Below are 23,355 nucleotides of genomic sequence, written 5' to 3'. Positions count from 1 at the left end.
TATTAATTTAAAATTCGAAATTTATATATTGAGTTTCATTCATAGTTATTATTATCTTCTAAATTCTATTTTATTATTGTAGTTTTAATCCTTATCTTGGAGATGATCACCCATTTGAGCCTCGGAGCTTTTTTACTTCTTTGTACGCAGTAAAGGAAGTATTGTAATCACGAAAAATTCCAGGTATCATATTTCAACGAAAGTATCCATTTTGACCGCTATCGAAAACAATTTAACGATGTTTTTGCGAGACGTTTGTACGTAAGGGCAGAATAAAGGACTCATTTTCTCCAAGCGAATTATAAAACTGATCTAAAATGGATTCAGAAGAGATGTTTTCGTGGAGTCTGTACGTACATATGCATGTATCTCGGATAACTCAAAAACGAGTCGCCTCAGAAAGTTGAAATTTGTATATAAGACTGCTATAACATGTCATTGTGCATTTCCTATTTCGTTTGCAATCGTCCGCACCAAAAGTGTATATATATATATATATATATATATATATATATATATATATGCTCATTCGCTCATTCTGTTACTCGGTTCAGTGAGCTCAGTTGTTTTTATTCTTATATGTTGGTAAATTGTATATTTTTTGCTTTAAAAATGATTGAATTATGTTATTCTTATCTTCGGTTAAGGATTTTATGCCTTTAGTTAATCTGCATGCAATAGTTATAGATTTATCAACAATTTAAAAGTTTTTTAAAGTGCGGCTAAACCTATTATTTTTACCATAACAGCCATATTTGTTTACATTTGAAACTTAGCAGAATAGTGAATAAAGTCTTTTTGCACCTTCAGTGTCTTTTTGCCGATTGGGACCAAAAAGAAACTTTTAGTTTTGTGAACCGAAAAATCTGCTTTCTTGCCTGCTGGCCGAATTGCCTGTTTTTGCGCAGGAACTGTAATTTTAATTGTAAATTTTTTAAAACTGTTTTAACTGTATTTGGTGTGTTATGTTTTCTATATCTTTCAATTTTTAATAAAGATATTTGAGTTTTTATATACTTTTCTTTGCCGCGAAGTGAGAAATGAGTTATTTGAATGAGAAACAGATCTCTAATGAAATTCGAGGAAATAAGTTTAAATGAAAGGCAGAAAAAAATATTCCGTACAAGGAAGTCATGTGGTGTACATACCAGATTTTTTTATTTTAGGAATTAAATCGTAATAGTAGTAAATCTTATATTGGAAGCCGGTAATCCAAACCCATGACTACTATGGAAAAAGTTTCATGTTACTTTTACTGCGAAAGTTTAAGAAAGAATCCAAATAAAATGTGACTGGAAAGTAATGTTTTGCCAATGTATGAAACCGACTCCTTGATTTTGAAATCCAGCTTTATGGAGTCTAGAAGAATTTTCGGTAAGAGCGAAAACGATCATTACAGTTATGAAATGTGAGGGCATATTTTAGATACTGATACTTTGTATTGAAAATATAGAATTCAGCTGAATTTTTGGCAAAATATTTCGAAAGAGAGTCATAAATTCTATTTCTTAAGGGTTTTCGTATTTCTTCTTTTCTTTAGTTTTTCTATTTTTGTATTTCTTCATTCTTATAATATGAAAAGCATTCAGTCACGACATTTAAAGAAATTGAATTCTTATACGGTAGGAAGTTCCAGTATAAAATGAGGAACTGGATAGCAATATTTTATTGCAAAGAGATTTCGACAATTTGTAACAGTGTATTACTTTACAAGCAGCACTCAGAAAAAAAAAAAAAAAAAAAAAAAAAAAAAAATAAATAAATAAATAAGTATCTTATAAAGTCGTAGCAAACCAAACATGAGCGTGCAAACTTTAGAATTTCATTATTCTCGTAAGCATATTACAGAGGGTTTTCGCCGAAGCAATGCGTATGCTGCTTTCACAGAGGAAAGCGGAAAATCATAAAATTCGAGATCTTAAAACTGGTTTCCTTTTTTATATTTCTTAGTGGCACTGTCGGTGCACATGATTTGCATATGAGATGCAATGTTAATCATTTTCATGTCCCATTAATGTCTGCTAGTGCAAATTTCACTCATGGCGTTGCATTTTGTGTGGCAAATAGTGTAGTTCATTTTCATTGAGCCTACCCGCTTCTTAGATATTGATAAGTAGTTAACTGGAATGGCACGATTGGTTTGGAAATCAAACATTTTCCAACTGCGAAATTAGATTAGATTACAGTTTACATTCATCATATCTCTTAACTACATTCTGGATGTTTCATCTTTAGAATTAAGGATTTGCGGTTAGATGGGCAATTAATTAAGGAAAAATAAAGAAAAGATATGTGTTTTAAGGCAGGGATGCCTTTGGGGATGATTTTCAGAAAGAAAACATGATTCACTAGAGATAAACTTGGATCTAGATATCAGTATTCGCCTGTCGTATGCATTCGTTTGTTGATGAACCTCAAAGATTTCAGAAAAACTATGAATTTCAAATGAGTCTAGTTTCTACAAGAAATTGTACAAACGGTATAATCATAGAGAAAAATGGCAATAATTAAAACTTTATAACTGAAACATAAATAGTAATAGAGATAAATAACAGCAAAATGAAACAATATAGTATGAATCTGGAAAATAAGAAAGAGAAAAACTGCCTCATGATGGCGAAACGCCAGATCTGACTTGGGAGAAGCCTGTGGGTTTTGCTTTTTAATAAGTTCAACTCTCTTACTAGCGATCACCAAGAGAAAAATCTTAGCTAAGCAATAGGCAAAAATCCATAAAAAAAGAAAGAAATATAATAGTTTAAAAAATAATGGGGTACTGCAAATATGAAGCTATTCTGAACTAATGACAAATCAGTCCGAAAATATTATGTTACTGTTAATGAAAAATTATTGGAGCCTTGAAGTTGAGCACGTAGTTCACAATTCCGGTCACCTAGGCAGAGTTAGTGGTCGATTTCCGAACTGGAAAATGAGAGCACTGGAAAATATGAATCAGCGTGTTTTTGCAGTATTAAAAATAGTATTATAAAACTATATTGATTTTGCAGCTTATATGATAGTAATAGACAGTAATAGATGGAAAAATTTTTTAGTACCATATAACCGTTATCAAACCTGAAAGCTTTCAGTGACTGCTTGCTCATCGAAAAAAAATTTCCGGCAACCTTCGCTTTCGGGATATCTGTTTAGTTGATATATGAAAAAATACATTCTTAGGGGAAAACATATACGAAACATTTTCACCTTGGTCGCAAAATATCCCGCGTACATAGCCGGAACATCGGTTCAAGACGAAAGCGTTTCGACTAGGAAGACAAGGAGAATCTCGTTTCTGGGGAAAACTTTCTTATAGCGTCACGTGTCGCTAGATGTGATATTTATCTGTCTTCAACATATGGTATCACTCTTTATTAGATAATAAAAAACAATGTTATAAAAATTGCGATCAATTAAATCTAATGAAACACCATGTAAGTTTAGGGTTTGAATAGTAACAGTCAAACTATAGAGGGAAAACAGAAAATATCACTAAAATTTGTAAGTTATGTAAAAAAAAAAGGAAGAGAACAATTATAAATTGTATAATAACTGGAGGAAAAAATGTGTAAGGCAGTAATCAGGGGAAAGGCGAACCTTCCCGGTCTTCTGATTAAAGGGGGCTTCCAAGAACCTTGTCTTTTAGTATGTGCGCCTATATGTAAGAATATACTAGAAAGTGGTCTGCATTGGAAATGTTAAGTAAAGTTTCTTGTGGAAATGGACTTTCAAGAATCACTTCCTAACTTATATTTGACACTAAAGACTTTTTTGACTGTGTGTGTTTCAGTTGCTTCTTACGGGATAAGCTTTTCAAAACTGAAGTTTATCTTCGATTAGCAATTAACCAAATAAGATGTAACAACTTGGCAATCCTTTCCATTCGAAATGTAGTAGCTAAAATTATTAATTTTGATGAGAGTATAAAAACAAATTCAGAAGTCAAAGCTCACAAAAAAACAGTTTTAGCTTTTTTTTAGTCAAAGCAAAATTTAAAACTTTTTTTTTCCAAGCACAAAATATAGCAGATTAATAGGTTTTTTTAAAAACAATATATGTTGGTTTGCTAGATTTAAGTTGGTTTTCTTTAGTCTTAAGATTTTTTGTTTTCCATGCCATTTTAGAAATTTAATTTTAATTAAAGAAATGTTAATTATCTATTTGTATTAACATTTTGTACGGTGATGATCCCAATAAAGGGTTATCCAGAGAAATTTTCGTCCTTGGCCTCGATAGCTGTAGATCTGCCACTGAAAATGTGTACTATGTTTTGAATATAGAGTATGGATTAAAAAACGTCGCTCTTCTGCAGCAAATTAAGAGCTTTTATATGTCAAATTTTAAGTTCTCCAGCGAATCAAATTTCGGTTACCAATTCTGGGACAATATACTGCATGCACTAAGGCAACTCATTACATCTTCTAGAAAATAAACTAAAGTTAAAAATAATAGCCGATTATTGTTTCAAGTGCTGCCTTACTTATAACAGTGCCTTTTGGAATCATAGAGTAGCACGTTAGTCATTTCTTACCTTTTTATGTATCTTTATTTGAAATAATGAACAAGAAGAAAGGGAGTATATTAACTACTGAATTGATACTTAAAGCAAAGTCGAATCCATGAAATGAGCATGTAACGAAGCTCAAAGAGGTAGATTGTGTGAGCGAATGATCAGGCAAAATACCGAAAATCCCTTCAGAATTTTAATATTATTATTACTTATGTGTTCCGCCGTAAGGCTTTATACGGAAGGGAGGGATGTCTTCGTGGAGGACTTTCTAAGGAAAAATGGCTTATATTAGCACATTACACATGGGGAAAACCACGAAACCGCCCATGCAGCCAGCCCGTTTGCGGGACTCGAACCGAACTACCAGTGTTAAGGGATTTTACCGCTCTGCCGATGGTGGGACTCAGAGCTCTAATAAGCATACAGAATTATGCAAGCTGTTCTCAAGAAGGTACACTATGAAAAAGCCAGAAACCGAAGCTATTGAAGTAGTAGATGAATAATCGAAAAATTGTTTATATAACTACAAAGCATCTGCGATTTGTATAAGGTTTATAAAAAAGTAGCAGGAAATTATTCAAAAGAAGAATTAAAATCAAGGAAATAAGGAAAGTTATTGCTATTTTTAATTAAATAAATAATTATACGCCTTAACTTTGCCTGTACGTATCGTCGTCGCAAGCTAACTAAATGTGTGTGTTGAACTTCATTTAGCTCACAGAGATAAAACTCGGCTAAATTTTATTGAAGCCAAGCTCTCTAAATAGTAGTTGCACTCTCTAGGTAAAATTACTTCTAATTTTCCTTCTGGTCAAGACCGATGGAAAAATAGAAAGACAGGAAAAAAAATAACATACAATTACCAATGAATTAAATAAACCTTACATACCTATAATTTTTCAGATAATTCAAACCTATAGTTGCTATTTTTAAAGCTCTTTTGGATTGAAGGGCTTACCCCGGCCTAAGGTCTGGTTTCACAGAGACCAATTAACCTTAAGTTTGCATGATTATCTCAGTTAGTATAAAATATAAACAGAATTAAAGTAAACTTCGTTCGTTCGTCATATGTGACCACATGTTTCCTATCTCTATTATGTGTTAAAATAACTTATATAATATAATACTGTTTAGTTCAGAGCTTTGTTTGTTGGAACAGTATCATTAGCGTTAAAACGAACTATTTTTGTATGCATGTAAGTCACCAGATACCTTGAGAGATACTATTGCTTAAACTAGATTGATTAAATTATTTATTATTTAATTATTTAAAGAAACTATTACTATTTATTTATTTATAGACTTAGAACCCCCCTTCAGATTACGATTTGGTATTTAATATAGGATACGTTTCATTTTCTTTCTCTGTTTTACATAATTTACAATTTTTATTCTCCTATTTACATAATATTTAGTATATATTGTAGAGCCATTAGGTATTTTTGGAAGCAGGTAACATGAAAAATTAGCAACCGCCTTCGCCGGGAATCGAACCACGAATCTCTGGAATACCGGCCTAGCGTGCAGAACCACTACACCACGAAGGCACGCCAAGTAGGTGGGAGAAATACCTTATATACTCCCACTTTTAAAGGGCGACTGGGGTTTTTAGGGGACCCTATCGCCAAATCCTGTGTGTGGAGAATCATCATCCAACACCCTTTTAGTTCGGGCGCCACTGGAGAGACATTAGTATTTTTGGACGCAGGCAAGATGAAAGATTAGCAACCGCTTCGCCGGGAATCGAACCACGGATCTCTGGAATACCGGCCCAGCGTGCAGAACCACTACACCAGGAAGGCACGCCAAGAAGGTGGAAGAAAGAACTTTATAATATATATAAGTAACACGCACTTTGAATCTTAGTTCCGTACTTTCGAAATTCCCTTTTCTTTTAATTGGTAGACAAGACATATTTGAGCTCCTGTTTTAAACTACTTGAACCTTTCTTTATCCCACAATATCAGATTTCACCTTTGCAACAATATCAATAGGAAAAAAAGAAGATAATGAGGATTGGGACACAAAATGCAGACTGGTACATAAACAGGTTATACTTTCTAACATACATAACAAATATACTCTTTTTACTTACCCTCAGCAGTGGATTTAAGTTTAATAATTATTTTTGTTTTCATGCACGCGCTTAAAAACGTGCTTATATATTTCCATTTTGTATATTTCTATTTTGTGAAGTCCTAAAAATGATTTCAGAAATAATTTTAAGACTTAGAGACACCTTTCAGGATTTCATGTTAATATTTTTTGTGCTTCGGAGGTTAAGAAACATGTTACGTGCTTATAGATAATGATAATTTTCTCTTCTAAAAAATAGGAAAGTTCTGTAAATTCTGTCAGTGTTACACGAGTTTAGTTGTGTTACCTGTTTTAATTACACTTAGAAGCGATCCTTAGGAACTCACGCAGCCTAAGACAAACCGTTTTCACATCTGATCATATGTATGTGTACTACTCCTTAAAAATATTCTTTAAAGTAATTTTAATATGTATGAGTGAATACAAATTACAGTTGTCGAAGTTTTATGCCGATGAATTGTTTTCTACTCGTATTTGATTTTAATGCATAAAACTCTAGATGTTCAACATTAGTCCAGTTATGCATATTTGTTTGTTTGTGGGTTGTGACATATTTATTTAAAGAAAGTTCTGTTCCAAATTTTGCTTTAAAATTTTCTAAGGTTTCTCTTAGATAAAATAAAAAGAAGCTTAGAATCATCCATTCAGTGGAGGAAAAAGGGCTGATTTCCGAACCATTAAGCATACTTTCCACTTCTTCCAATTTCTGACATCTGATAAACGTAATAAATGCAGAAAAATTCCTTGAAAGGATTCGCATTTTCCTCAAAATATTTTATCTGAGATTTGATCAAAAGTTCAGTGAAGCAGGAAATATTCTTTCCTTTTTCAGCAGAATTATAGGGAAGAGTTGTATTTAGAAATATAGACGGTGATTCTTTTTTTTTATCACACAAAATTGCTTTAAAGTATGGAATCAAAATTTTAAATTGCTTATAAAATTGTTCATTCTGCATACATGCTGATTTAAATAAATTTATAATAACAACGTTGAGGTAATAAATGAAAAAAAATGTGCATGGAAAGAACGGGAAATTATTGATTAGGAAAATTGGAGAAGATGGGAATTCCTGTGACAGAGTTATCCTGAAACGATTATTGTGCCTTTCTTAAGATCCTTATTTTTAATAAATTTTTGAGCGTCAAAATATTAATGAATTAAGGAAAACTACTTGTGTTTTAACTTAAGTATGTTTGATTGATGTTAGTAAAGCGCTGTAAGGATATCTGCTTAAAAGGAAGGATGTTTTTATGGAGAGCTTTCTCAGGGAAAGTAGCTCGTAGTCACGTTATATACTTAGAAAGCAAAGAAAGCACCTAGAAGCCAGTCCATTCGCCAGGATTCGGAGTTGAATGAAGCTACAATGTTCCGTGCCCTTATACACTCGGGCAATGGCAGGTACTAATAGCTTCACATAAGTACTGAACACAACTTTTGGCTTTTGCCACTTTAAAGCTTTTGATCTCATGTGAAAGAAAACTTTAAATTCTCTAAAAATTTTTCAAGCTAATTTGGTCTCAAAATTTGATTTAAATTATATTGTACATTAAAAAATAAAAATTGCTGTTTCACAGCAGCATTTGCATTTACTGATTCCGATTGCTACCTGACAAGGACATCTTGCTAAATTACATACTCTCTCTCGCTTAAACTCTACGAAAATCGGCTACTATCCGGGACTGAGAAGCAATAATTTCAGACTTAATAATTTGAATTAATGTGTTTACAGCAGTTGCACAAACATATTTTTACTGCTTCATTCAAACGGTATTTTTGGAAACTTGATTCCTTTTAAAAATTTGTTGATGTAGATATTTTATCATTTGATTATGTACTAATAAATTTGAGCATAACTTGCATAAAGTCAGAAAAGCTCTAACGTAGTTCAGTTTTGTATTTTTCAACTAGTGCTAATGTGATGTGGTTGCGAAGAAAGGACACTTTCTTATGTCTTTTAAGAAACATGCTAATTATGTTTAGCCGAGCAAAACGGTAAGTTTAATTTTTTAATGAAGTAAGCATTGAAATATTGAATATTTGCATTAGTTATCTTTTGTACGCCTTTTTCTGTATAAGTATTGCAACAGAGTCCCTTTGTTACATTAAATGTTTTGTGCTATTTCATTAAAACATATATAATCAAGCAGTTTTATGCCTGTTTTAATTTTAGTGCACATTAAAGTATGAATAAAATTTCTAATGGTTTCTAAATAATTTTTTTTGAAATAGCGTTGTGTATATTTAACAGTGTTTATGTATTACTGAATGCGCTAATCTTCGAAGTTTTAAGGTAGAAATAAGTTATTAAAACCATTACATGAAGTACGTAGTATACTTATGTAGGTGGTTATTTTTTAAGATTTCCAATTCTGACTGTAAAAATGCTACATGAAGTGAAACCTCATGCAATAACAGTAATTGGAATTTCTGATAGTTTTGTAAGGCGACAAGAAATTGGGATTATCTGGAATTGTGGTTAATCGCGTTTTAGTAGAATTCCACTGTCTAATATGTGATTTAGATTAAGTAATTTTTATATACACATGAATTTTGTAAATGTAATTGAAAGGTTTTACAGGGCAAAAACAAAGCTTTACAGATCATATTAAGGGGTAGTATTTTAGCATTACTTTCACATGTAGTTGAAGTAATATTTAAATATTACTTACTTAATTATAAATTATAAATTAATTGCACTGCAGTATTAAGAGTTACAAATTTCTATTCTAAATTTATTTATTTGTATAGATATTAAAGTAGATAACACTGTTTGTAAACATATATGGCTGAATGTTACTGTATTCACTTAATTGGAATGAGCGTAAAAGAATACAAAGAAAGAAATTTTAATGTAGGGGCTGTGTAGAAGATTTACTTATACTACTAAATACTATATAATGTAAAGTTCATTTGATGCTGTAAATACAGAGCACCTTTTTCACTCAGCACGTCCTGAATGGTATTTTATTTTTTCCACAGAAATTTAGTTTTGATAATTCAGTTATTTAACAGAAATTATTAAAATTATTGCTTTTAACTGGGTATAGACGAATGAAACTATATTCATATTTATTCACGGAAATGGAATTTTTTACAATGTGAGAGTTGATAATTACTTTTTTTATACCAAGAAATACTATATAGTTATTTAAATGTTACAGATTTTATTTATATAAGATTATTATTAAATTGTATGGAAGGTTATATATCACGTTAAAAGTGAGATACAGTGTCAGTTAATGTACATTATACGCAATGATATATATCAATATTTTATGGAAATTTTGTCTACAGTTCTGGTGGTTTCGTGTACTGATTTTATGCGGATTTTGTACATGAAAACCCATATAATTTTAATGGTTTTGTTTACGACGATTCAGCCTATGGATATTTGTGCATTTCTGGAGTTTTTTATCTACTGGTTTTTACGAGGATTTCGTCTACTGGTATCCACACCGTACAGATATACAGTTTTCTTTCAACTGGCTTTTTAAGTTACCCGAATAGGTATATTGATTTTTTCTACGATTACCCGTAAACCAAATCCTCGTGCAATTTCTCTTATTAATCTAGACGGGACATTTTTAGCAGGGAAGGCATGGATATTTGTATATAGCTTCTTGGCGGCGTGGAATTACTAAAAATACTGTCTAGTCGAAAGTACTTTTTAAAGCTTTATGAGACGGGGGGGGGAGTGGTGGGTCACATTCAGATTTGCACCCGGACTGTAATGGAGCTGAGCAGATTCGCTCAGTTATCTATACAAAGGTGCTGAGGCCTTAAGCCAAAGAAAGGTTCAAGCATTGCCCCTTAACCGTTATACAATTCGTGGATTTGACCTGATGTTACTATCAGACAAGCGAGATAAGTCACAACAAGTAAGTCTCCTACATATAGGTTTACCCTTTATAAAGTAATTCATTTTTAAAAATATAACATTTTACCAGAAACTGGTTGATAACAATAAAATTTCTGTTGTATTAGTTTATTTGATTACGAAAAAAAAAAAAAAAAAAAAAAAGCGCGAAAGGGGTATCTGCCTAAGGAGAAGAATGCTTTTTTTGGTTGATATATCAAGGCAAACTGGCTCGTATCCATGTTACATGCGGGAAAAACACGAAAACGCTTATACAGGCACCACGTTCGCCTGGAATCGAACCTAGGTTAAACTACCAGCGCTCGACGAGTTTATCGCTCGCCTGCCTGGTGGTCCAATGTTTCTTTTGGATTGGATTTTGTTGGTACGGTAAAATACAACGAAGTTATTTGCATCGTGTTCTTTTTTGCTTTAATTAGGGGTCTTCCAGTTTTGGTCTTCAGTACTTCACGCTGCCCAAATTCGGATTCAGCTGTTTATTGAAACTGGTAGTGAGATATAATATGCCTCTTCACCCCTACTAACCTTCCAAATCGACTAATATTAAGTGCCCCCATTCGCTCGAAACATTCATAAAAATCTGTGCCTTATTTACTAAGACCAAATTATGGTTACGAATATTCCTGTCTTGTGTTTAGGTTAAGTTTTTTCCCCCAAGGTATGGCAGATCATACAAGGGCTATCTGTCTACGAGAAGGGATGTCATCTTGGGCAACTTATTAAGGAAAACTGATCAGTATTTACGTTACACATGGGAAAACCTACATGACATTCAGCCTGTTCGGTAGTATTTTGAACCCGTGATTGGACTGGATTATTTAGATTACGGGGAAACACTGGACAGCTAACTGCTTAAAGATAGGGATGTCTTCGTGAAGGACGTTTTAAGAAAATGTGTCATATTCATATTATACATTAGGAAAGCAACGAAAACTTCTATGTCCGTTCATTAGGCCTTGAACCCGGGTCTAACTACCAATTTGCAGCCGTTTTACCACTTGGTTGCTTTGAACCCGGGATTAATGATGGAAAATCAGCCATTCTTAATTCCCAAGTCACAAAATCAGTTCCCAAGTCAAATGGCATGCATGAGAAACATCAAATAATATGATCAGCGTAAATATTCGTGACCTGCATCTACTCTAGATTTACATTTCAATAAAGGAAAAGAAAATTAGAGCAAACTCCAATTAACATTGCTGCCGATGGAAACGAAAATAATGCACCTACATTCAAATATGCAGAATCTTCAATTTCATTTGTAGGAAATTTTATGCCCTTTCTTAGATTTGAAATCCGAGAGATTTCATTAACGTTATGAGCTAGATTACTTAATAAATCATTCTGCATAATTTTTAAATTAGCGAGTTCACTTAAGTAAGATCAGAAGTCACTTTTCAAAATCTATTTACTTTTGAAATTGGCTGACGAATAAATTACACATCAGCTCTGGGAATAATTACACATCAGTTTCAAACTTACTCTTCCCGTTTTCAACAATAAACATGCGTATCACTTTCCGTTGTTTACCTACGAATATATAATAAAATACAACTTACGTGTTAATTGCTTTATCCGATGAAAACAAACGTATAGTGCAATAATGAATTCTTAAAGATGATTTTTTTTTATTAAAGTGAACTTTTAATGCTTAATTTTAAAAGGCTGGTCAGATTAGCCATTTTGAGACGCTGATTAATTAGAATTTGTCGAATATCTGAAAGTTAATTTCTTGAAATCTCTAGGGAGTAAGTATTCAATTGATTTAATGCTACCTAAAGAGGATTAATGTATATAACATCGTACTGAAAATGGTTCGAGTTAATTTATCTAAACAATTTAATTAAAGATAAAAAGCACATTCGTGTAAGGGCTAAATGAGTAAGACTTTGCATTTCCCGTTAGAATATTTATTAATTCACTTTAAAGCATTGGAATTCTAAGAAAAAGATGAATATACCTTAAACAGTCTAATGAAAAGCAAATTTGCTGCATGAAAATAAAATATTCTGGAAAATGAAAAAAGACAAAAGTATGGGCGCAGTGGTCAATAGCTAAAGTATTTATTTGTTAAAGTTGAAATGAATATGTCAGGCACGCGCCGTTCTCATGCAGCCTTCATTCTCAGTGAAAACCAGGACTTTCCCACATGACTTATGAAGGTTTTTGCACAGTTTATGACACTACTTTATACTAATGTATTTTATTATCATAGTTACTGCAGATTCTAGCGGGATTCTTAAGTTACAGCACTGGGATGGGTGACCATCCACGTGATCCCGACCTCTGATCGTTGGGCTATGTAGCTCCTATTATTGAAATTTAGCACCTATGATTTGTATATAGCTTCATAGACTGCCTTCTGCAACTAATTATATATAATCCTATATCTTTATTTATTATTTATTCTACTGTAAAGTATTTTGTTCTGCACTTTTTGATGAATTCAATCCAAACTGCGTGATACACGCAATCATGAACTCTGATTTGATATGCTGTCATTATTATTGTTATCCAAGATAATCTGGATAGTCATTAGGACTGTTATAAGACCGTTTTATGTATCAATTACTCAACCCTTCATCCATCATAGCTGTCCTCTTGGACTCATTGATCAAGTAATCGCCCTACTTCAAGCACCCGCTAAGGCAAATACATCAAGATAGCCGGAAAACAACATGCACTTAGCATGTTAATCGCGGCGACTAGCGGATTGGTTTGGCTTTTGGTTTTATTTAATTGTGGCAAAGCACACTAGGGCTATTTGCCTAAGAGGAGGGATGCCTTCGTGGAGGACTTTCTAAGGGAAACTGGCTCGTATACACGTTACACATGGGGAACCACGAAAACGCCCATGCAGCCAGCTTGTTCGCGGGACTCGAACCTCGGACCGAACTACCAGTGTTCAGCGACTTTACCGCTCGGCCGCTGGTGGGCCTAGGCGACTAGCGGAACCTGGAAAGCACGCCCCGCAAGTGCTGATAGAAAAATAAATAAACTGCTTCGGTAGTTCGCAAAGTGCGACTCAACTCGTTATTCAGATGTCTCTAATTCAAGCATTATACTAATGTCTTTCAAAGAGTTGACCTGGGAACATGCGCATGCAGTGTCAACACACCCCAAGCAATTAATTGACATAGAAACGAAACATATGATTGCAGTTTAGTAAAAGTATGCATTCTGTGTTAAATACAACATTTATTATAAAAATAACTTAAAAATGATAAATTAAAAGTTAATAACAAATCAAAAGTATTCAGTTTTTTTTTCAGATGACTGGAATCATTGATTTCTATGAGAAATTTTTGTTCTTTATTTGTGAATGCAATTGTAACCCAAATTATGCAGAATTATTATAAGATATACTGTAGTTTATACATGAAGCTTCTATTTCACAGTGCTCTTGACATCTGCCTTTTTTACCCTTCACATATGCAGTTTATAACTTTCTGTCCTTTTCCCTTGAGCGCATGTAAAATCTCAGGTAACATAATTTTATTTTCTTTGTTTGTGGTTCATCAACAGAAGTTATCAGTGTTCCTTCTGTTTCTGCCGTGATTTTAAATCAGGATCTAAAAGTGCAATGGCCGAATCCTTCAAGAAGAGCCTTCTCATCCTGAAATTATCTGGTGGAAATAAAGGCTTCAAATAAATATAAAACTATCAAAATAAAAAAAGGCTTCAGCCATTTTTTTTATACTTAATTGGTTAAAATTTAGTTATTCATTTATTTAAATAATAAGTAGATATGCTTTTATTTAATAAAAAGTGCTTCTTTTAAATTTAAGGTAATGCGATTGAATTATTTTTAATTTGGCTTCTGTGTCTAAGTTTAGCATTTCCTTATAGATTTTTATTGCCAATTCATTTGCGACTTTGCTTCGTTTATCGATCATACTATGAGCTTTATCGAAATTTTCGACCTTGCTCTAAAGTACTTTGAATTTTGTGGTCCTTTTGAGCGCACAGCTGATTCTGGGTAAACGTAAAGGAATTTAGAACAAAATATTTAAATATTATGTTAATTGCTAATATTGAATTTAATTTGTTGAGTTTCGAATAAATTCATGCTGTAGTTATAGGAAAACAACTGATCACAATGGATAATGGCTGTTATGACACGATTATCCAGCTTAATCTTTCTAACTCTCATAGTCTTCTGTTTAAATTGTTCTTTCATTTTACTGTGCATTACCATATTAAAAAGGTTTTTCCTTTTGTTCATGTTTTAAGGAAAACACCACCCGCAGATTTCTTTTTGAAAGTTTGTTTTTTGGAATACTATCTCTGAAGAACCTAAAATGTTTTTACATTTTATTTTAATATATATAAATTAATTTTAGCTTCAGGTGTAATCAACTGAAGTGATTGCTCGAGTAGCACTACATAACCGTATTTTACGTTATTTGAATAGGAAAAGCACACGAGAACGATATGGCCAAAGGTAGTGTCTTATTGTGGTCTGTATTATAGGATGAGATGATAATGTATTTTCTTCGTTTTATTTAAAAACACAACAATAATATACACGTTACATTAGTTGGAGTCAAAGTTCTTTTTTCAACAACTGACACCGATGATACTTAGTGTCAGCAACTAACGAAGTGACACTTTTTCCCTCCTAGTTGGCGGCGTGCGAATTCGAAGTGCAAGGTCACCGAATTCGACGCAGTTGTAATTAAAGGCAGCAATAGTTAGATTAATCGGTTAAGGCAAAGAAAGTCAAGGGTTATTTGCTTGGTGCGAAGAATATGCCCAAGGGAAGGGATACTTTCGTGTGGAGAGCATCTAAGGAAAAATAACTCGTATTCAGCAGTATTCAGTGATTTAAACCACTCGGCCAGATTACACTACCAAAAATTATTTATGAAGTACTTGCATCAAACCATATGAAATGGAGAGGTTCAGCTAGTTAAGGTACTAGTTTGGTTTGTTTGAATAAAACAACGTAGTCTAGTGATATCTCGAGATTGGAATTGTTTTTGAATTTCAGTGCACGATTTGACATTTTCCAACTCTCGTACGTGTTATGTGTAATTAATAAGAGTAAATACATTATCCTATCCGGTACTCACGAAAAATCCCGTCGACCATTTTTGCCTATTAAAGGAAAACGCCAAACTAGGCGATTTTTCGCCAAAAATGGAAAAGTCTTCTTCAAACACGCTGGGTGCAGTGTACCCTTGATTACCGTGTTAGTTATTATTCTTGAGTAAAGACTCCTTTTTTCCCCTTCTATCACGCATTAAAAAAAAAAAAAAAAAAAAAAAAAATTGGGACCTGCCTACTGCTACAGAAGAAAATGTATTTCGCGAGATTTACATTTTCTAGCGCAAATTAAAACCTAGCGAAAATAATTGCTTTTACAGTATATCTCCTTAATAAAAAATAATGGAAAATTTTAAGGAAAAATTAAATATAAATAAATGATGATATAATAAATTTTAAAGAAAAGAGTAGAACGTTTTTTCATGTATTTAGTAAATAGGTTTTTGGTTTGGCGTGATTGGGGCCGTCTCTTGTGATCGACGAGATTTCCCGTAAATACTCTCTTCCCGGCTTTTCAGACTAAGATTAATTAAAAAGCACTTTTAAACTCGAAATTTCCTGATTTTACCCTTTTACAAAAGTATTTGACATTGAAGCTCACAATATGACGTGCATTTTAGCGATGGAAATATTTTGGATTTGAAAATTGTTTTTAGATTTGTTTGATCACTGTTGCTTTTCGAATATTCTAACATGAGTTATAAAAACATGTAATGATTAAAATCCCTAAGAATGAAGTTTTAATTCTACGTTATTATGTAAATTTGCTCGGCATCTTAATGCTAAAATTATGCAACACGCTCTCCAGTTTGAAATTTTTGCAGCTATAAGCTATTTAAAAGAGGAAAACTAATATTTGAGACTTTTATCACCGACAATAAATAACATCTTTTACTCCACAGCTACTCAAATAAAAGCTACTTTTCCAATTTTACTTTACAGGGTACATCTAATGTTCTTGAAGAAGAAAAGATCCAGAACAAGCAAAGTACTCTCATGAAAAATTCATACCCTTCCTCTTTTTTCTTGCTTCTTCCGTTACGTTTCTAGTGTAAAGGTCTAACTGAATCATCCGTCACTCTGCACTGAGCCAGTGTGCTTTCCTCCTCTATCCCATATTTCATTGCTTTTATTTGAATAGAAGCTTTGGAGATAATATTTTCAGAAAGAACGTCCCTCCCCTTTTCTCTTTTAAGCGCCATCAGATTTAGAGTAAGTATAATCAAAAGACAGTATGCGATTGATTAGATTTATTAATATTTCTTAAAATTTTCTAATACGTCCGCCAGTAGCGAATGGGTTAAGACCACTAAATACTGGGAGTTTGTAACGATATTAAAGGGTTCGAACGCAGGCGGAACAGGCTGGCGGCCGAGCGGTAACGTCGCTGAACACTGGTAGTTTGGTCCGAGGTTCGAATCCCGCGAACGGGCTGGCTGCATGGGTGTTTTCGTGGTTTTCCTCCATGTGTAACGTGTACACGAACGAGTTTCCCTTAAAAAGTCCTCCACGAAGGCATCCCTCCCTCAAGGCAGATAGCCCTCGAGTGCTTTGCCGTGATCTAATAAACCATTACTCAGATTGAAGGTATTTTAAACTCACGGCCGTTAAGCCCTATGACTAATGATATTAATGAATTTGAAGTTTTAACGCCAGGATATTTTTTAGTCGGCGGTCCAATCACGTCTACACCAGAGCCTGAACTTAGTGAAATTACTGATAATAGGTTATCAAGGTGGCAGAGCACAACAAAGTTTGTTCAAATAATATGGAAGCGTTGGCAAATAGATTTCCTCAATCACTCGCAACAGCGCAATAAATGACAGTTTCAGAAATCCAATGTAGAGACAGGTGCAATCTCCTTGTTCTAGGTAGAATTTTTTTTTTGTAAAGTCGCTGAACACTGGTAGTTCGGTCCGAGGTTCGAATCCCGCGAACGGGTTGACTGCATGGGTGTTTTCGTGGTTTTGCCCATGTGTAACGTGTATACGAGCCAGTTTCCCCCAGAAAGTCCTCCACGAAGGCATCCCTCTCCTTAGGCAGATAGCCCTAGTGTGCTTTGCCATAAATTGAATACACCACCACACCACACCGCCTAAGTAGAATTTTAGAGACAATTCCTGGTACAGATGGTAAGGTACGTGTAGCTAAAGTTAAAACTGCTTCAGGAATCTGCACTAGATCTATATCAAAGATCTGTTTATTGCCAATGTAATATTCAAGTTTCTACTGACTTTATATATATTTGTGGAATCAGTTTATACATTACAAGAATTTAATAATGATTGTATGTTTAAAGGAATTATATGGCTTAGTTTGAAATGTATGTGTATTGTAACACTTTTTATGTTAACTTACATATTGTTTGCATAATTACTATTTTTAAGTTTTAATGCTCTTAAACTCCATACTTCAATTTTAGATTTATAGTAATCTGACAATTATTTATGTGACTATCAATTTTGAAATATTGTAATTTGTCACTAATTAATTAATTGAAATTTTTGTATCAAATTTCGATGCCGGGCGGAATGTTCCGTCTCAGTCTCATTTCTGTCTATTTTGTACTGGCTTAACGTTTGCAGAGCCACGTAATGTCAGTGGCGAAAGCCCAGTACTAAACAGTAAGCGAAAGGCATTCACTACATCCACGCCGAGTCTCCGCTCCTCTGCCCGATCAAAGCGGCAGTCAATTGTTAATTGTAATCCTTACTCATTCTTTGCCCATTTAAGCGGCATTATTGTGCTTGAAAGAAAATAAATGTTGTTAAGTTTCTCAACTTGACTTTTATGAATTAATATACAGTCTACAACTACCAATTTCTATCATCACACGACTTAGGATATATATTAGATATATGTAGCATTGTTCTAACATAAGTATTTCGAAACAAAATAGGACTTTTCTGAAATAACATACCAATGTTTTTCCAGATTTCGATTCTACGATTCAAATTATGCCTAAATACTAAATTTTACAAAATTTAGTATTTAGGCAAATTTTGTAAAATTTAGTGCAAAATTTACTTAGACATTCACAAATTTATCTTGGCTCTTTTTTTCAGTTAGCGCCAAGAATAATTCACTTGGCAAACTTTTTAATATATGGCAACTCATTTTCATTTCCCTTTCTTTGTGAAGGACCGGGAAAAAAGGTCATATCGTTTCTACCTTTTTACATGTGCATGAGCGGGAAAAAGGTCACATTGTTCTCCTTTCAAATAATTTTAACAAAGTGCCTAAACCACATTTCATGTTATTATAGCTTTCAACAAATATGCCAAATTTCAAAACGCGGCATTATATAAATTCACGTATATCTTCGGAAATATTGAATAAAAAATTTTAATTTTTTGCAAGTATGCTTAGAAATACATCTACTTTAAGATGATGGTAAAACTTTCTTAGATTATAAATCAAAATTATTTTTTGAAAAATTTATGAAAATTATTTTAAAATACAAATTTGAAAATAAATCATAAAAAATGGGCGAATTTCATTTGGAATGAAACTAAACTTCGAAATGTGAAGGAATAAAAAATGTGAAAAAATGTTTCATAAAAAAAGTGGTATTAATAAATATATACCAAACACAATTAACATTGAGGAGCTAAACTTTTGAGAGCTCATTTTTAAGAAACTACTCCTGCGATTTTTACAAAACTTGGCAGTTTGACATAATTTTAGTCATAGAATTGAAATATGGGAAAAAAATGGCATGTCATTTCAGAAAAAGTCCGATTTTGTGTCAAAGTACCTATATTAGAACAATGCTATATATAAATCTAATACATATCCGTCAATCGGCCCAGTAGAGCAGGAGATATAGAACTGTCCCCTTATATATATATATATATATATATATATATATATTTATTTTTTTTTTTTTTTTTTTTTTTTGCGCAGTGTATATATGTGTAACCAGCTTGCCGCAATTTGACGATTTCTTACAGATGAAAAGTTAAAATTTACTTTGTGGTTTTTGTGACTTTTTTTAAAAGATTCCCAAATTATCGATATTTATCGTGAGTTAACAAGCATGATCAATATATGAAAAAAAACTTGCTTTAAATTATTAAATAAGGATCATGTGATAATATTTAAAACTAAAATCATATTCTCCTCCAAAATCTTCTTGTAATTTTCTTGGGTTATCCTTATCCCCAAGTACACAGTGATCTGTTTTCTTCTAAAAAAACTCCCACCAACGGCCGACCCATAAATTTGCTAAACACTGGTAGTTCGGCCGGGATTCGAATCCCAGGGAACGGACTTTCTAGATGAGCGTTTTCGTGATTTTCACCATGTGTAACGTGGATACGAGCCAGTTACATTCAAAACGTCCTACAGAAAGGCATCATTCCCCTTAGGTAGATAGCCGTCGAGTCTTTTTCCATAATCATGTGAAAAAAAACCTTCTCCAAGATAATTGCTGAGACCAGACTTCACGCAAACCCTTGTAACCCCGATTATCCCCCAAGCGCATTTTTTCATTATTGTCTTTAGAGATTTTACTTCAGAATTCTGTATTCCTGCAAAACTTTTACAGCAATTTCTTCCATCGCTGCTAAATTCCACAAGCGTTTATTGTAAAATTAATTTCAGGGCAAAAAAAAAAACAAAACAAAACTGTTTATTATAGAGAAACCGTTGAAATTTGGAATACAACAAAAACGGAGCATACGAAAATGGCGACGTTGCTGGATTGAAGGATTATTGTGAGCATGGTTTGCAGATTTTGGCGCATTCTGAAAATTTGCCGACTTCTGCTAAGGTAGCTGCGATAACATGTATGTACCGACTTTAATAGAAAGACAGTAATGCGGAATCACTAGTGTAAACAAATAACCTATCAGCCAAAATCTTCAGAATTTTAATACTAGTAGAATTCAGTTTTCAATGCTTTCAAATGACACCGTTTATCGGGTGGCTCAAGATAAACCGAACCCAAAGCAAGTGAAATTCGCTGTGTCCTGTTTTGTTTATCTTGAGTCACCAATAGAAAAAAAAATTAAATTCCTTATCTTTCATATTACGAAACAGCACATTTATTTCGATTATTGCACGGATGAAACTGAATTTTAAATGGATGTTTTTCAATCAAAAAGTTTTACTTAATAGTGTGGCATTTATTGCAAATAGAATAGTGTTTCGATGCTTCTGATTTCTGTTGAATTTCCTGATATAGAGAACACAATTGAAATAAATAGAAAATTTCAGTATAAAGTTAATCGCTAATTGCGTAAGAACACGGCAGAAATTAGGGCTTAGAAATATAGGGTGGAAAAAAAAATCACTCTGTTATATACGTTTATAACAAACAATGTTATTGACATGTAAGAATATTTTGATTGTGATACATCAATCTAAACCTTTTCCCAATTTCTTGTCAGCCATCACACATTACAGATGCTCTATATGAGGTCCTTTTGTTACGCGGCAAGTATTCATTCTGTAGTCCAAAGGAGCGCTCGATAATGCATTTGTCACCTGACCCCCCCCAAGATATAAGTTCTTGCAAGTTTTTTTCGGGGGGGGGATTTCCTGACCACTGTATACCATCTGAATTAGTGAAATAAAATTTCGCTTTAATTACGCGTTAATCACAGATGGCATACTTTAACGTATATGGATTAAAGAGTTAACTGTAAACTCGATTTGTGACGCGTCACAAAAGCATTTCTCATATAGCATCTATAATGTGTGAGAAGAAAGTTGGACAGCTAAAGTTTAATTCGATGTATTACAGATAAATATGTTCTAATTAAACTGGTTGCTATAATAATTTGTAACAGGACTCAAACTGCATGCGGGCCGAATGTATGATCTAATAGGAGCTGACTGACAGATCTAATAGAAGCTGATTGACTGATTCAATGAAAAAGATTTTATTTTTAAAAAAAAATATTTATTATATTATTTTTTTAAAAAATAAAATCTTTTTCATAGAATTTTAAATTTCACTTCCTGAATATTTTTAAAAAAGTACGTAAACAATCATAATAATGCAAAAAAAAAAAAAAAAAAAAAAAAAAAAAAAAATTGTATCTATTTTCTATCTGAAATGTTACTAGAAATATATTTTCCTACTAGACATTTCTGATGGTTACTCTTCGTAATTCAAACGTATTGACATCTAAGTATTAAATTTTCAGGCAGAGATTAATTTTGAAATAGTTAAACTTACATTTTTAACTCATGGATTTAACTGCCAACTAACTCACTTTCAGCTTAAGGTAAAATAAACAAATTACGAAAATACTTTCAGTATTCCAGAAGACACTTTCCAAGTGAGAGAAATTTAAGAATAAATAATGATAACCTTTCTTTATTTATTTATTAAATTTTATGTTTCTATTATTTATTAAATTTTTCTTCTTTACGTATAGAAAATATATGTTTGTATGCAAGTAATTATAAACTTCCATATTTCTTACTACATCTTGACATTTGATGGCGTTACGATTTTGATAAAGTTTGTAGCTTTGGAAAAAAAGCATATACAATTTTTCTGAGATTATTACAAATAAAATGTGCAATTTTATTGCGTGTAACATCTCAAAAGTACATAATTCACAGTGTACCTTGAAAAACATATCCTTCTTCATCCATTTAACAGAAAAAAAAAAGAATTCTACCTTTTTATTAAAAACATGGCTTAATCTCTTAATTAAAATCTATATTATAATTTTATCTGTAACTAATTCAACAAGTTTAATTTTCATATGAAAGCAACATTCAAAAATTCTCCGCAGTTCCAAATGATAGGTCTTGGTATAAGATAGATCTAATAAAAAACACAAATAAATAGCTTTTATAAGCCATACGCTTGTCTCCATCTATATAGCAATATGAATGGGGCAGCCGTGCATCCAAGCAACCATTTAGTGATTGACTTAAGTGTGTGTCAAAATAACATCTCAGTAGAAAAAACCGTTAATACTAGAATACCGAAGCGCCATCAAATATCGGCTGGTGAACCAATTCTCTGATTGCACCATAGTGGAAGAAAGGAAAGACTTACCTCCATGGATTGCATCGACATCGGAACTTCTACTGACTTAACACAATCATGTGGCCATGCACACAGTGACAAAATGCCAACTTATTCATTCTGGCGGCCCAGACGGTATAGTGGTTAGGGGAGCCTGACTACGATACTAAAGGCCCCGGGTTCGAATGCCGGAGAAGGCATGAATGTAAAATTATCTGTCTCTTCATAGGATGGCGTGGTGTAGCCGTGGCCGTCTATTAGGTGCCTCCATAATAAAAATGGCCACCACTTCTGGCCTTAGTAGTGGCCAATGCCGTTATAGGCAAGTGCCTGACACTGGAAAATAAAAACTTATTTATTCTGTCTCTTTTCCTTTCAACAACAATCGAAGGGATAAGCTCAGCCCATATCTCTGTCTCTAAATCTCCGTCTTATGTGTCTATAAGTAATGCATTTAAATAAATAAATAATTGAAATGCATTTCGGACCGTGTAACATTGCTCTGGGATCTGGATGCGGCCTGCTAGCCACTAGTTTGAGTCCACTGGCTTACAAAATAGGCTCCCTTTGCAGCCCTTCTGTAATTCGTTTCTTTGTCATATTTACAAAACAGAAAAATGAAGAATTTGCCTTTTTATCAATATACTTTGCGTAAAGTATCTTTATTTAAAATATGCACGTTAAACTTCAAATTATTGTTTTGGTAACAAATAATGGCTTACTTAATTATGAATAAAGCGCAAGAGGATTATCTGGTGAAGTTTTACCGAAATAAAAAAGGGAAAAAGAAAAAGGACAAGGAATCGTAGGGAATTTCTTTTGCTACCATC

Source organism: Stegodyphus dumicola, chromosome X2 (assembly GCF_044657685.1).
Source record: "Stegodyphus dumicola isolate Sdum_Otavi_A_Nest chromosome X2, ASM4465768v1".
NCBI classification, from domain to species: domain Eukaryota; kingdom Metazoa; phylum Arthropoda; class Arachnida; order Araneae; family Eresidae; genus Stegodyphus; species Stegodyphus dumicola.
The sequence above is the reverse complement of the archived record's forward strand: the minus strand, read 5'-3'. Positions refer to the sequence as shown.